General features: G+C 41.0%; 1 pseudogene; it reads left to right on the forward strand.

The window, feature by feature from the left end:
- Positions 1–14,564: 14,564 nt before the first annotated feature.
- Positions 14,565–15,816, forward strand: LOC116857957 (annotated as a pseudogene).
- Positions 15,817–16,116: the final 300 nt, after the last annotated feature.

The raw sequence follows: 16,116 nt of genomic DNA on the forward strand, positions 1-16,116 counted from the left end.
ATATATATATATATATTGACAGATGCTTGACAGCATCTCCATCTAAGAGATTATAGAGTGGTTGCTCTGACACAGGATCACTCATAATCTCACATCAAACCAAGGGACCCACTTTACAACAAAGAGGGTATGCAAGTCCATGGGATTCTTTGGTCACATTCTACAACATACAACCCAGAAGCTGCCTGCCTGTCAGAACATAACAACCTTCTGAAAGTACAAGTGAAACACTGCTTCAGAGGAAAGACTTTATGAAAATACAGTGCCATCTTCTAGGATGCAGTGTATACCTTGGATTAGAGAACTTTACCTGGTGCTGTGTGCCCAGTAGGAAAAATAGATGTGTCTGGAAACCAAGGAATGAGGAAGCAGAACTGATCCTACTAAACAACACTACTATTGACCCAATGGACCTATATGACCCTATATGAGCTCTGAACTCTGCATAGTTGGAAATCCTGACCCCAAAGGTGAATCACTTTTGCCAGTGAAACCAGCAAGAATCTCATTGCATTAAAAGCTACCGCTGTCACCTGGGCACTTGAGCTCATTTACCAAGGCTCTAGCAGGCAAGAAGAAAAGTTATCATCTTAATGGGGATATTGGTCCTGATCGTGAGATGGAGCTAGAACTGCTTTAATCCAGTGAGAGCAGGGAGGAATACATTTAGCACCCAAGCGACTGCTCTGTGCTTTTTGGTATTCTCTTGCTCACTTGAGAGGATAAAAATGAGCAAGTTCAACAAATATACCTGAAAATGGACATGGAGTCCCATCCTTAGACCCCTCAAGAATGAAGTATGCATGAGTCACCACCAGCAGACTTGCTAGTGACGGCATTTAAGATGTCTAGGAGAGAAGGGAGACAATGAGTGTTAGTCATGGCCCTGAAAGCACGTGCCCTGGTAGGGCTATAGTTGGTTTCCTTTTCTTTCCTTTTCCAAGCTTTCCCAGGAAAAGAGATCCACTGCATTCTTGAAAAAGTCGGTTAAAATTTCTGGACCTCTAAATAATGTTTACCTATTCCCTCCTTCCAGGTGGTCCTTCAATCCACATTGGAACATACTGGTGAAGGATATTCACCAACTGCTGAGTCAGCCTACTCAAACATTACAAAGTTCCTACTATTTAACATGTATTTGCTTTATTGAACAAAATCTGCATTTCCCTTAAACTTGAAACAAAAACTTTTTCTATACCACAGAGTGGTATAACCTCCCTACCCACAATTCTGATGGAAAAATGTAACAGAAATGTCACATTCTTACTACTCAAATAGGTACAGATGATGCCATATGGGCAGTAACAAATGATCTGATTAATATAGTAAATTCCTGTCACCTTTTGTCCTCATGGAATTTTTTTTTTTTTTGTCTTCCTGAGGACTGTATCTTCTCTTTATACTTGGATGAGCAGAATAAAGGTGGCAAACCTACAAAGCCCTATTTAGACCAGGAGAAAGGTAGAAGCTATCTACATAGCTTTCATTTTTAAAAATGTATTTTCCCAATATTTGGGAGTGTCAACTCTGCTAATATTCTAAGAGCACAACATTCTCATGGTCTCTAAAACCATATTTAGGCATGTCTACAAAATCTAGAGCTAAAATAAACTAAAACAACAGGAAAAAAAAGAATGCTTTTAATTTTACAGGCAAAAGCCATTGCTTATCAAAGACCACGGTCATAATGCACACGGTTATAAGATACCATATTCTGTGAATTAATTTCTACCTCTCCACTGAAGGAATAACTTCCATGAGAGCATGGACTCATCTATCATTTATGTGGAAGCTACTCATCTTATCTGGAACAATATTGTTGATTTCAGACGTATCTTACAAAGGACTTCAAATAATTCAGGGGAAGTGTCCTAATCTATGTTCTTTGTAAATACATCAAAAATTGAATTGAATAGAGAGGAAGCAAACCATGAGATTCCTCGCCTTTGCTCTTTGCAGTTCCCTACTAGAGATATTAAGGGAGCTAATTAAGGGTGCAGAAGAAACAGAACTGTACACATATTCCATTCTGGCTTTTATTATATGAGAACAGACGCGAACAGAAGCCAACCCAATTCCCTAAAAACATTGTTTTGTCCATATTAACCCAGTTGTTATGCAAAGAAAACTTACTGATGCTTAGAGAATTATGGAACTCAGATATCTTCCCTCTGAGAATATTAATAAGTCCACAGGTCAGAAGTATCCTTCCAGATATTGCCTAGTACAAACATAGTATGCTTGGTTAGCCAACAAAAAGGCACTGAGGCTCTTAAGGCTATTTCTGGGGTGGAAATAGAATCATTTATTCAATTTTAAGAGACAGGCAAAAATTTTATTGGGTACTAGTAGAAATCAAAGATCAAGCTATAACAATACTTCTTTTTTAAAAATTTTATTATTTTTTATTTTTTATAAACATATAATGTATTATTAGTCCCAGGGTACAGGTCTGTGAATCACCAGGTTTACACACTTCGCCATAAAAATTGACGGTTATCATCAATTATTGGTGAAAAAAAAATTCACCATAGCACATACCCTCCCCAATGTTCATAACCCCACCACCCTCTCCTTAACCCGCTCCCCCCCGCAACCCTCAGTTTGTTTTGTGAGATTAAGAGTCTCTTATGGTTTGTCTCCCTCTCGATCCCATCTTGTTTCATTTATTCTTTTCCTGCCCCCCAACCCCCCCATGTTGCATCTCTACTTCCTCATATCAGGGAGATCATATGATAGCTGTCTCTCTCCGATTGACTTATTTTGCTAAGCATAATACCCTCTTGTTCCATCCACATCATCGCAAATGGCAAAATTTCATTTCTTTTGATGGCTGCATGGTATTCCATTGTATATATATACCACCTCTTCTTTATCCATTCATCTGTTGATGGACATCTGGGTTCTTTCCATAGTTTGGTTATTGTGGACTTTGCTGCTATAAACATTTGGGTGCATGTGCCCCTTTGGATCACTACGTTTGTATCTCTAGGGTAAATACCCAGTAGTGAGATTGCTAGGTCGTAAGGTAGCTCTATTTTCAACTTCTTGAGGAACCTCCATGCTGTTTTCCAGAGTGGTTGCACCAGCTATAGCAATACTTCTAACTATAATTATTATAAAGCAGAGGGTTCATATTTTTGAGAAACACATTACAATTTCATTTAATAAACCATATTGCAAAAAGACTCTAGGACATCACCAGGGTGGCAAAGTAGGAGACCCCAGGCTCCATCCCCCCACAAAGATCAATAATTAGGCAGATATCTAAGAATAAAAACATCCTGGGGAGACCTCAGGAGTCCACTTAAGAAACTTCAGGAACACGGTGGGAAAACCTGAGAATAACTGCAAAAAAGGTAAGGAAGAACAATTTCATTTTGCCTGCATCATCCCATTCTCCAAGCCAGCACTGCTGAGCACCATATGGGAGCTCCCCAGCTAAAAAGAATATTCATCACTGGAAAGAGCAGGAGAAACAACCAGCTTCCCAGCCTTTGGGGAACCACATGAAGGCCTGCTTCAAATTTACCCCACTCAGAATCTGGTAAAGCTAAGATGAACAGAGATCAAGGAATAGAAGCTAGGGTCAGGGAATAAAAGCAAGGGATACTGGTACCAGCCATGCTGAATGACTGAGGTCCCCATGACCTCTGCAGAAGACCCCAGTAGCTTTCCTCTCTGAAGAAATGTATAGCAGCACAGCAGTCATGAACCCGCTGCAGATTTTACCAGGTGTTCTCCCCATAAGTATTTGCATTCTCAGATGCCAGTCATTTGAGTCCCTCCTGCCCCCCATCCACTACCACCATACCAGAGCCCAGGAACTGTACCAATAGCCAGCCCAGACCTCTGCAGCTGTGTGAGCACAAAACACCAGCCTAGACCTTGTCAGGTAACCCCTGTCTTCATATATTTGCTTAGGGGCAATCCCTCCAGCTGTGCACTACACATCACCAGACTCTGCCACCATGTATGTGCCCATGGCAAGGTCCTGCAGACACAGAAGTACACCCAAATAACCTAGGTCCTAACAGATGCTTGTGGGCCCAGATCTGGCCCTGTCTCCCATACCTGGCCTGTACCACTGGCTCATCTGCAGCAAACCCACACAGTTGTTTGTAGGCCTAACTCCAGCCCTGGCTCCTATCACTGGCCCATACCATTGGACTTGCCTCCAGAAAGCCCCTCCAGTTATGCACTTTCACACCACCAGCCCAGATCCCTTCACCACCCTCCACTGCCATGCATGCATTCATGAGGAGACTCTGTAGCTCAGCAAGTACATACTGACAGGTATGACAGTACTAGGAACTCTGTGTGTGCATGTATGTGTGTTTCTGTGTATTTTCTTCTCTTTTGTCTAGAATTCTAATTTCATAAAGGAATATTTCACTTATTTAATCTGAAGAGTTTCATACCATGATTCTTACCTTGGGTGCACATTAAAATTTCCTGGGAACACTTTTAAGAACCCAAGGTCCTATCACCTCTCCAGAAGGCATTAAGTCAGACTCTCCTACCTGGGTCCCAGATATTAGGATTTATTGGTCTCAAATATTTTCATTAACATTGTCACTTAGTTCCATAAAATTCATATAATAAATTTACAATTTACATACTAACAGACTCATTTTATCTTCAAGGATTCCAAAAGACTTTTCTCTAAAGAGGAAATTCTTTAGAGAAAAAACAGTCATCAATGAAGCACCCTTAGTATATATTTCTTCACTTGAGGCAGAGTGACAGAAAGTGACCCTAGTTGAATCTTGAGTGAAAGTGTTTGCTCTTTAAATGTACAACCTTTGATGAACTATGCTGTAGGTCACTCACTCATTTCGGGTAGAGGTGGAGTGAAGAGAAGGTCGGGGCATATCCATCAATCCTGGTGTTAAAGGCCAGGTTATTGACAAAAGGGAGCTGATCTATTACGCACAGAGCATTCTCTTTCAAATAAAATGCCTTCGCTTCACCACGTGGGCATGATGCACTGATACAGCCCCTGGGTGAATGCACTTATTAATACACACAGTGGATATTTTGTATTTTGTCCTTTCCTTTTCACTTGTTCTGGTCTACTTCTTTTTTTTTTTTTTTTTTTTTAATTTTCAGCATAACAGTATTCATTGTTTTTGTACCACACCCAGTGCTCCATGCAATCTGTGCCCTCTACAATACCCACCACCTGGTTCCCCCAACCTCCCACCCCCTGCCGCTTCAAACCCCTCAGATTGTTTTACAGAGTACATAGTCTTTCATGGTTCACCTCCCTTTCCAATTTCCCCCAACTCCCTTCTCCTCTCTAACTCCCCTTGTCCTCCATGCTATTTGTTATGCTCCACAAATAAGTGAAACCATATAATTGACTCTCTCTGCTTGGCTTATTTCACTCAGCATAATCTCTTCCAGTCCCGTCCATGTTGCTACAAAAGTTGGGTATTCATCCTTTCTGATGGAGGCATAATACTCCATAGTGTATATGGACCACATCTTCCTTATCCAGTCTTCCGTTGAAGGGCATCTTGGTTCTTTCCACAGTTGGACAACCGTGGCCATTACTCCTATAAACATTGGGGTACAGATGGCCCTTCTTTTCACTAAATCTGTATCTTTGAGGTAAATACCCAGTAGTGCAATTGCAGGGTTCTGGTCTACTTCTGATTATAATTTTTTAAGGGGCACAAAATGAACAGGATTTTTAGAAACTTTTAGTGCCAAACTTTATAAAATGACCAGCTTCAAAAATTAGCTCGCTTTATGTTTTTTAAATTTTAAAATGGTGTGTTTTTTCTCTTTTCCATAGAGCATAGCAGTGAAGATCAAGGATGTGGGAGCATCATGATTCAAACCCCTGTTGGCTGTTGGGAAGTTTCTTCACCATCTGGAGCCCCACTTTCTGTGTTGGTCATGAGTGAAACACTTGGCACACTGGAAGCTCCATTTTATGTTCTGTAATGTTCATCACATGCACTTTTATTTACAAGTGAGAGATGTTTCTGCAGTAAGAAAACACAACAAAGCACCAGTGGTTGTAAAGTGTTTCAAAGAGAAGCCGAAGTCTGTTGTTCAGACGCACTGTGCGGTCTGGGACTGGTGTCTTAGCTTGTTTGGTTCTTTGATGAAGATGAATCCTATCTCAACTCCCACTGTTAGCCTAATCCAAACTTACAAGGACAGGTGGCTGGCATGACACTGTGAATTTGATTATTAAAATGACACTGCTATGATTGGGCTATGTGCTCAACAGAAGTTCAAAGTTCAGAGAAGATAACTATTTTAGGTCGAGCCAGACTTTGATGGCTTCTCTTGAATTGAGAATTTTCTTTATCAGAACAGAAACCTAAAGCTCGCTCTTCTGCATTACTAAGTGTACAATTGCACTGTCTGAGGCATCTCTGATCCCGTCATTGTGGAGGCCAGAGGCTGCTTCTCAGCTAAGTGCAGAATTCCACTGACTAGCTACTGCATAGCTGGGCCCGGAATGACTCTTGCAGAAGACAGGTCATGGTTTGCAGAGGCTCTGGGAATTGCTCTTAGTGTCATAGTCCTTTTCAGTTGTCCTCCAGGGTAGAAGTGCTTTGAAAGTGCCTCCCAAGTGGGCTGCTCTCTTTAGCATAAAGCCCTAAATTCACGACTACTGAAAATGACTTGATTAAAACCATTGGAGAAATAGCCCTAAGATGAAAGACTTAAATAAATATGCATATTATATAAAATATAATATTTATAATTACACACAAATAATGTAAATTAAATTTAGTTAATGAATATTATATTTATATATAAATGATTACTTAATTATAATAATGATTAAGTAACATATATATATTACTTATATACTTATATATGTAATATATATACTTATGTATTACTGTCCACTCTACTTCCCCTAACCTCATGCTTCTGGTCCCATGTTCTATTTCTCAGCAGGAATTTGCAAAACTCCCCGAACAAAACTATCAGGACTTGTTACTTCCAGTTAATGCAAGAAAGGCCTGCAACTCACAATTTGGTTTAAAAGAAAAAAAAAATTTTAACCTGGACTCTTCAGTTAAATCTTTAGAAAATACTATAGCTTCCTACAGGCTGCCTCCTCACATTTTAAAATCTGCTCTATCAAAATAGAGCCCTGAGACAGATTTCACAACTCTGGGCTCACAAATGCCCTTAGTTCAGATGCTATTTCTTCTTAGAACATTTTTATTACATTTACAGAGAGGTTAAGATTGCATGGTCAATTCCTATTTGGCAAATAGAAGTAGCAAGTTTCCTTTTAATTCTACTGGTCACATTGGCTTTAACTAATCTTAATTTTCAGGCTTCTACTAATTTTTTACTATATTAAAAACTCACTCTTTTGTTACATATAATTTGCTATAAAATTGCACACATAATCTCAACCAGAAACCAAAGAAATATATAATACATAACTACAAATATATAAAAATTTCAATATATGTGTATATATACTTGTGTTTTCTTATTTTTCAGCAACGCAAAAAGATAAAGTGATAGAGATATGACTGTAATTATTTGTAAGTCTTAGGCTGTCATCTTATTGACAGTAAATCAAAATGTGGATGGTGATAATATGTTTTCTTCCACAAGGGTAATTTACTGAAAAAATGAAACAGTCCAAAGGAGAAAATATTGAGGCTCCAGCTGCTTCTGCAGCCAATTTTGCCATATGTTAATACTGGATGTGTTTTTTTGACACTTGATACATTAAAAAAAAAAAAAAATTGAAGTAACCCTCCTGCTGAGAGACATATAGCATGGCTCTCTGAGCTTCTAGTAACAACGTATCTACTCTAGCTTCTGGAAATCTACCACAGCCTTAAGCAGTGACACTTTGAGGAGGCAGGGGATATCAACACCAAACTAAAACCCACAGGTGGCTCCAAACTCTGACTTGAGTCGGTAGGGTCAATGTCTTCCACTCCCAAGTATTTACTGAACAGCATTATTTTGCAATTTCTTCCATTTGATTTTTTTCTGCTCACCTTGAAGTCAACCAGGCCAAGGAAGAAATACCTGCACGAATTATACACTGGCCCAACAGCCTCCATTTCTAAGACTTCACTTACGGAAGGACACCTTCACCGACCAGACCTGGTGTTCAGGCTAAAACAAAGGACACAGTTGAACACAACCAGAAGCTTAGCTAAACAGGGACTGCTTGACTGCTACATATTGAGCACAGAATGCCAAAGATACAGAGAACTGTCACCTGGGAGACTTTGAAAGAGCAGAGCCTTTCATCACTTACAGAGGCTGAACACCGGCCTAGGGACAGACGAATAAATGGCAGAGCTGTCACATGAACCCATTTCTCTTCCTGTGGAACTTCTCAGGGCTAAAGCTGATATTTTTCTGTGAGTGCTGCCCATGAGGGGGCAGGTGGCAGAGTGGAACAGAGTGAAACTAAAGCTGCATTAGCCCAAAGCAACATCTTATGTTGACAGAGTTGAGAATAGAGAATGCAAATTGCTCAGGGAAGCCAGCCTTCTTTATTAGGATTCCTTATTGGAATTTGAACTCTGTCTTTTCAGGACAGCAAAAGAATGATTCTCTTCAAAACATGACTTCCCTCTAGTTCCATCACAAATGATGAAAACACTGAACTCTACCTCTGAAGCCAATAATATTCCATATGTTAATTGAATTTAAGTAAAATAAAATAAAATTTTAAGAAATGACTGGAAAAATAAAATTAAATTAATAATATTTTAAAAAAATGTTTTTCATCAGAATTTAGTTCAGGATGGACAGGAAAAGTGCCCAGGGGTAAGGCAAGGAAGCATAATTTTAAAAAAATAAAATAAAATAACAAAAGAAATGTTATTTCCTCTGCAGAGTGTATTATAAATATATATTACTTATATATGTTATATATAGGTTACACACACATATATATTACACACACACACACACACACTCCAGAGGAAATCTTTTAGTAGGTATGAATAGCTATGTTATGGAAACATACTTCAAGTTGCTTTCAAAATTTGCAGGTGAAGGGGTGCCGGAGTGGCTCAGTCAGTTGATTTCAGCTCAGGTCATTGTCCTGAGAATGAGCTCCATGTCAGTTCTGTGTTCAGCGGTCAGGGGGAGTCTGTTGGAGATTCCTTCTCCCTCTCCCTCTGCCCCTCCCCACCCCCCTCTCTAAAGTAAATAAATATTTTTTTAAAAAATTTGTAGGTGAAGGACGTCATCTTTTAGCACACATTAATTATCTTTGATATTTGCTTATCCCAGGTGAAATAAGCAAAATGAGAAAAAAAAAATATTTGGTTCTGTTGTTGTTTTTTCTACTATACAGACTGTAAAACTAGTACATAAAACAGGAAGCAAAATTATGATACATAAACATTGGCAATAGGCCTTAAGGAATGAGTTTCTCTGGGGCTTAAAAATAAGCCTGTTTTGTTCCTGAAAGAAAAATATTATTTGTATCTTCAAATATAATGTGGAAGTTAATTATTGTAGAGATGTTATTTTTGTTCAGTGTTTACAATCCCCAAGTAGAATGACAGTTTGCAGATAGATAGCAAGAAAGGTTGACATTTGGAAAAGCAATTTGGCCATGCACTGTTTCAGTGCAGAGGTCTAAGCTAAGAAGTTCTGCCAAAGGTCTGGGTCATTAAAAATCCAGAACATACCTATGGGAGTGGGAGGCAATAATTAAATAATATGAAAGTTAAAATGAAGGCATAATTTGTAGCATTAAAGAAAGGTGAAGCATAAGGAATAACATGGAGGATGTTAGGAAAAGGAAAGGAAAATGAATTGGGGTAAATTGGAAAGGGAGATGAAGCATGAGAGACTGTGGACTCTGAGAAACTTAACTGAGGGTTTGGGAAGAAAGAGGCCCGGGGGGTTCGGTGAGCCCGGTGGTGGGTATTAAGGAGGGCATGTATTGCATGGAGCACTGGGTGTGGTGCGCAAACAATGAATCTTGAAACACTGAAAAAATAAAAGAAAGAAAGAAAGAAAGAAAGAAAGAGAAAGAGAGAGAGAGAGAGAGAGAGAAAGAAAGAAAGAAAGAAAGAAAGAAAGAAAGAAAGAAAGAAAGAGAAAGAAAGGAATAAAGGTGGAGAGAGTCCTCTACATAAGTCCTCAATAAGGGGCACCTGGATGGTTTAGTCGGTTGAGTGTCTGTCTGCCGTTAGCTCAGGTGGTGATCTGAGGGTCCTGGAAACAAGCCCTGCATCGGGGTCCCTGCTTAGCAGGAAGTCTGCTTCTCCTTCTCTTTCTGCCCCTCTACCTGCTTGTGCTCGTTCTCATGCTCTCATGCTGTCTCTCAAATAAATAGATAAAACTCTTTAAAAAAGAAAGTCCTCAGTGAATAAAGAGGCCTTCCAGAAAGTTTTGTCAATTACAGAAACAAAAAGAAGGGATGATGATAAGAGGTAGCTTTTGACCTTCAAAGGGAAAGTTTCCAAGAGGAGAAACAGTGTTTCAAAGTAGCCCTGGAGGGTGGGAGAATGCTAATGGATTCTCTATGCTTTATAGCATAAGGTGTGTGAGTTAATAAGGAGTTTGCAATCTAGAAAGCCAAAAAGAATGTAGGGTCTTTCAAGGAGAAACAGGAATTAGAAGTTAAGTGGAAGAAACATCTTCTGGGGGCGCCTGGGTGGCTCAGTGGGTTAAAGCCTCTGCCTTCGGCTCAGATCATGATCCCAGGGTCCTGGGATCAAGCCCCCCATCGGGCTCTCTCCTCAGCGGGGAGCCTGCTTCCTCCTCTCTCTGCCTGCCTCTTTGCCTACTTGTGATCTCTGTCTGTCAAATAAATAAATGAAATCTTTAAAAAAAAAAAAAAAGAAAGAAAGAAAGAAACATCTTCTGAACATACAAAGGATTCAACATAAAAGGCATAGACAAGTAGTAGGATCTTGGTGGAGGAATCACAAAGCCTCAGGGCAATCAGCTTTCAGGCATCAAAAGCCTAAAGAGCTCGAGGGTCACCCCAGTGGAGTTCTAAGAGGAGTGCATCTGTGAGGCTTCATGTGAGCACCCCAGAAGACAGAAATGGGAGATACTTCATTTGTGGGAAGAGCAAATCCTCCAACTATTCCCAGAAAAGTCAGAAAGAAGGTGTATGTTTGCAGGAAGTCAGGAAAACATAGTTTAGATTCCATATTATTACTATTATTACAGAAGTGTAGATTATCAAGGGTATAGGCAATATGCAAAAGATGTGCAGCAGCCACAGATGACCCATGTCCACCCGATCTTCATTACTCATGTCCTTGCACAACGCCTGACACAAAGCAAATGTTCTACAGCTATTGAATTCACCATGAATGAGCATAACATCAACAAGCAGGACTTCAGGTCTGTTTCAACAAGAAGTTCACCTGGTGACAAAGTCTGCCCCCAGGAAACCTGAGCTGTCACCCACACAGCCACGTGCATCACAGACAAGGGCATCACACACAGGGCAAAAGTGGACCATATCCTTAAATCTGGACCATACCCTAAATGTGGATGGAAATGCGGACATATTTTTATAAGAATAAATTCATTTCTCATCACTAGGGTCGGAACTTGTAAATGTCGATGAAAAAATATATTATAATGCAAATAGTTTAACAAATTATCTAAAGAAAGCCAACTGGCTTCTGTGAGAAAACCAGCTGGTTATTGCGTATGTGTTATCCTGACTGCATAACCACTGTGGCTTTGGTGTGGCGCCATGATATGATACAGTTTCTGTGGGCTCAGAGGAATTGCACAGCAGGATTGCATACAGATCCCTTACGTAGAGAAATGGCTCAGAATGAAAGAAAGAATGTGGGGGGGGGGGATCCCCGGGTGCGTGGGAGAGACTAATGTAGGCATCTGGGAGGGAACTTTGGGGCGACATGTTTTACAGAGGGGAGACAGGCAAGGAATAAGGAACTTCAGCAGGAGGATCTCACTCTTTTCCTGATAGCTCATTCAGAATGGTGGGACTTAGGACTTCCAGAGAGAAAATCATCCTTTTAAGATATTTTATTTTTATTTCTTGATTTTTCTTCTAATTTCCCCCTTTGTTGTTCCTTTTGTGAAGCTTTCATAGGTTATTACTATTTCTGCCAAGAGGAATCAGGGAACTTTTGGATTCCCTCTTGGCTGACGTGTTGAGGATACAAGCACTATCCCTACTCAACTCTTACCAGGGGCTAAAGGGAAGCTGGGGGTGAGCTCAGGGGCAAGAAATATTGGGCACAGGGTGGCACTTGTCATTCAGCTTTCTTTTCCTGATCAGAGAGTCTCCTTCCACTGGCAAGCTTGGAGGTTTAAGGGTTTTATTTTGTGAAGCAAGATCATAATCCATTGACCATAATAACCAATGGTAGATAATATCTTTCCCTTGTTAAAAAAAAATAACCAAAAAGCAATCAAAATAACAACTAATATTTATTAAGCAATTTATTAAATAATGCCAGACTCTGTGCCACGCCTTTTACATATTTTAACTTATGATATATTCTGCTAACACCTCCTGCTTCGTGTAAGAATTTGCAGGTCACAGAGGTTAAAGAAATCCCCCATAACCCCACAGTTAGGAGGTGAAGGAATAAGAATTAGCCTTGGGAGTAGTCACTGGATACACCACCATGTTTGCCATAAGGATGGGCAGTGGGTGTCAGCTCACTTTTTCTTGTCAGTTTTTAAACCAGTGGGTTTACCAGACCCCTGTATTCTTATGGGGGACAGAGGTCATCTTATGCCTCTCCCTGACCCCAGCGAAAGCCCCAAGTGTCACTGTAGGATCATGTTCTGCCTTACTTGCTCTGGGTCTGGCTCTTGAATAAGATCCCTTAAATGTCATACTTGACATCTGACAGCTACTGTTCAGAACTGCTTTTGACCAAACCTCAGACATCCTGTTTCTTTTTCTCTTTGGTGAGCATACCCAAACCAACTCAGGCTACTCCTACCCGTGGCTCTGACTTGAAGGGCAACAGTAGCCAGATCGCTGAATTCCTAGAGTGTTGCTAAGGGTCCTCTCCATAATTTTAGGTGCCTAGTCACTTCCTTATTAGAACAGACAGGTAAAGACTACCTACAGAAATTCCCATGTAAGTCTAAACCTCCCTACCCTAATAAATTTCAACATGGCTAAAATCTATCTCAGGTAGTACACAAGTAATCAGTAAGAATATAGTTTATCTCCCTTACTCTCTATTAGCACTTGCTAGCACGAGCTGGCACCCTGGGAGTAAACGAGGCTAGTTGCAATTGATGTTCACCTCCTACCTGGAGTCACTAAGCAGCCCCCTCTGATGCAGACACAGGGTGCCAGTGGGACTGAGTTTACATCTTTTCTATGGAGAAAGCAGAGTAAAATTAAAACTATGTGCTTCCAGGGTCTTTGCTTGTGGAATACTTAAGAACCCGCCTGACTGACACATTGAGAGCAGGTTCCCCTGTCCTGGGTACAATATAGTTCCAAGTCTGGGAGCAGATGCTCCCCAGTGATGATGACAGTGTGAAAGAATTGCTGCTCTGAGCCTCATTCAAGGAAGGCCCTGGCCAGTGTGGGCCTGTACCCTGATTTTAATCATGAACGGCTACAGTTAAGGGATTTTTTTTAAAGATTTTATTTATTTACTTGACAGAGAGACAGAGAGAGAGAGAGCACAAGTAGGCAAATTAGCAGGCAGAAGCAGTCACTCTGCTGAGCAGGGATCCCAATGTAGGGCTCAATCCCAGGACCCTGGAATCATGATCTGAACTGAAGGCAGGTGCTTAACCTACCGAGCCACCCAGGTACCCCAGCAGTTAAAGGATTTTTTTTAAAGATAAGTCTGTAGAGAGAGGTGGGGACAGCCAGAGTGTGAAGAGGCTGTGATCCAGCTATTTTCCCTGAACAACAAGGCTCAACACCACCCTTTGTCCAAGGCAGAAAAAGCTTACCTTGGATCAGTGTCCAGAATGAGAGAAAACAGTAAAGTCCCTTTACCGGCACAAGAAAATTCTATGACAACCTTCATGGCTATAGCAACTAAGAGGAAAAGGCACTGATTTTCTATAGCAGCAATAATAGGGCATTCCATCTCTAATTCTCTTGCTGGCTTGTCAAAAATAAGCTTACCTCCCTGGACAGTGTTTTGGAATGCCAGAGAGACCTGACACCTCAGCTGGAGACCAAATGAGGACAAGATATGTGGGACACGACTTCTTTACCTTGAGGACCACATGGGGAGAAGCTAGGGCCTGATGTACCAATCACAGCCCACTATTGGGACAGATAACAGGGAAGAAACTCTTTAAACCAAATAAAACATGGCACCCGGTGGATACAGAAGGTGGAAGACATTGCATGACTGCCTAGTAGACCCTGTTTTTCAAAGTGTGGCCCTTGGACCAGTAGAAAACATGGGGAACTGTCAGAGTGGAGAATGTCAGACCCCATCCCAAACCTAATAAAATACAAGGTGACCCTTATGCACATAAAAGTCTAAGCAACATCACTCTAGTCCAGTAGTTTTCGAACTGGACTGCACATTAGAATGTTCAAAAATCCTGATCTTGAAGAGTGGAGTGAGTTTTGTGCCCATGAAGGTAACACTATGTCGATGGAACCCAAGTTCTCAGATGTGATCCATCTTCTCATGCAGTATCTGAAGGAGAACAGTTGACTTCAGGCATTAGCTACCTTACAGGAAGAGACTACTGTGTTTCTGAATACTGTGGACAGCACTGAGAGTGGCTGGCATTAACAGTAGCCATTGGGATAATGTTTTCAGGCTATCCAGTCTCTGAAATTGCCATACAAAATCCTCATTGACTTCTATGAATGGGTTGTTCTGGAATGGATATAGCTGCGTGAACTGGGAGCTGCCAGGTCACTCCTGAGACAGGATCGTGTTAAAACAAACACAGCCAGAGCAGTATGCCATTTGGAGAACCTCTTGGCCAGGTCTTATTTTGATTCTCATGAGAAATACCCAGATAGAAGTAGTCAAGAGCAGCCATTGCCAGGGCTTTAGCTGGGGAAGTCAGTGTGGTGCGTCCATCCAATCTCACGGCATTCCTGGGACAGGCACTGAAGGGGCAGCTGCACCAGGGACTACTTGCTCCTGGTATGAACATGAATTTGTCCAGAGGAAAAGCAGCTATCAAAGATGTGGAAGAAGAAGTTTCCTACACAACTGAACAGGCATGTGAAGTCTGGTCAGAAATCGCATGTGGAGCGTGCTCAATTTTCCCCAAATGGTATTTGGTCATTGGGTCTGTTGTTGGATTCACTGAAGTCTGGACATTTACAATTGGAGAAATCAGGAAAGATCTCAAGTAGCAGGCGGAGGATGACTTCATGATGATGGTGATACTGTCCTCTGCATGTGCTTCAGCAGTGATGCGGAAGTGTTACCAGTTGGGGCCCAAGAGGGAGAGATCACAGGAAGGAAGATTTAGCGTGAACAGTGTTCAAGGAGGTTTGTAAGGGCCCACAGATAAGGTGTCCCCTGTCTGAGCTGTTCTAAGGAGAGCTGTCAGATCCTTGTTGCTTCTTTTGATCAGACAATTAAAATTCATGGTTTAAAATTTGGGAAAACCCTGAAGGAATTTCATGACCATTCCTCCTTCGTCAATGAAGCAACATTTAGACAATATAGACATTATATTTTGGGGGCATCCACAGATAGCTCTGTGAGGATCGGGAACATGAAGACCGTAGAATGTTCAAATGTCTTTAAATCCCTGGGCAGGACTGCAAGGACAAATACCACTGTCAACAGTGTGATCCTGCTTCCTAAAAATGCAGAGCACTTCGTGGTGTCCAGCAGATCAAATACAGTGGTCATCATGATCAGGTCATGATCTCAGCGTCCTGGGTTTGAACCCTGCCTCCGGATCTGTGCTCTGCAGGGTGTCTGCTTGAGCTTCTCTCCTTTTGCCTCTGCCCCTCCTTTCTGGCCTTGTGTGCTTTCCCTTTCTCCAAAATAAATAAATAAATCTTGAAAAATAAAAAATAAAACTCACTTGAGAGCATGTCCTTGAATGAAAACCTATTCATGCATTGCTTTTGGAAGGGGCTACATTTTCTAAGCAATTGTCTGTATAAGGCACAAGAATAATTTTGGGACAATTCAAGTTCAAGTAGCTGTTACCCGTTTTTAA

This window comes from Lontra canadensis, unplaced genomic scaffold (genome assembly GCF_010015895.1).
Source record: "Lontra canadensis isolate GAN:19392208 unplaced genomic scaffold, GSC_riverotter_1.0 scaffold130, whole genome shotgun sequence".
NCBI lineage: Eukaryota > Metazoa > Chordata > Mammalia > Carnivora > Mustelidae > Lontra > Lontra canadensis.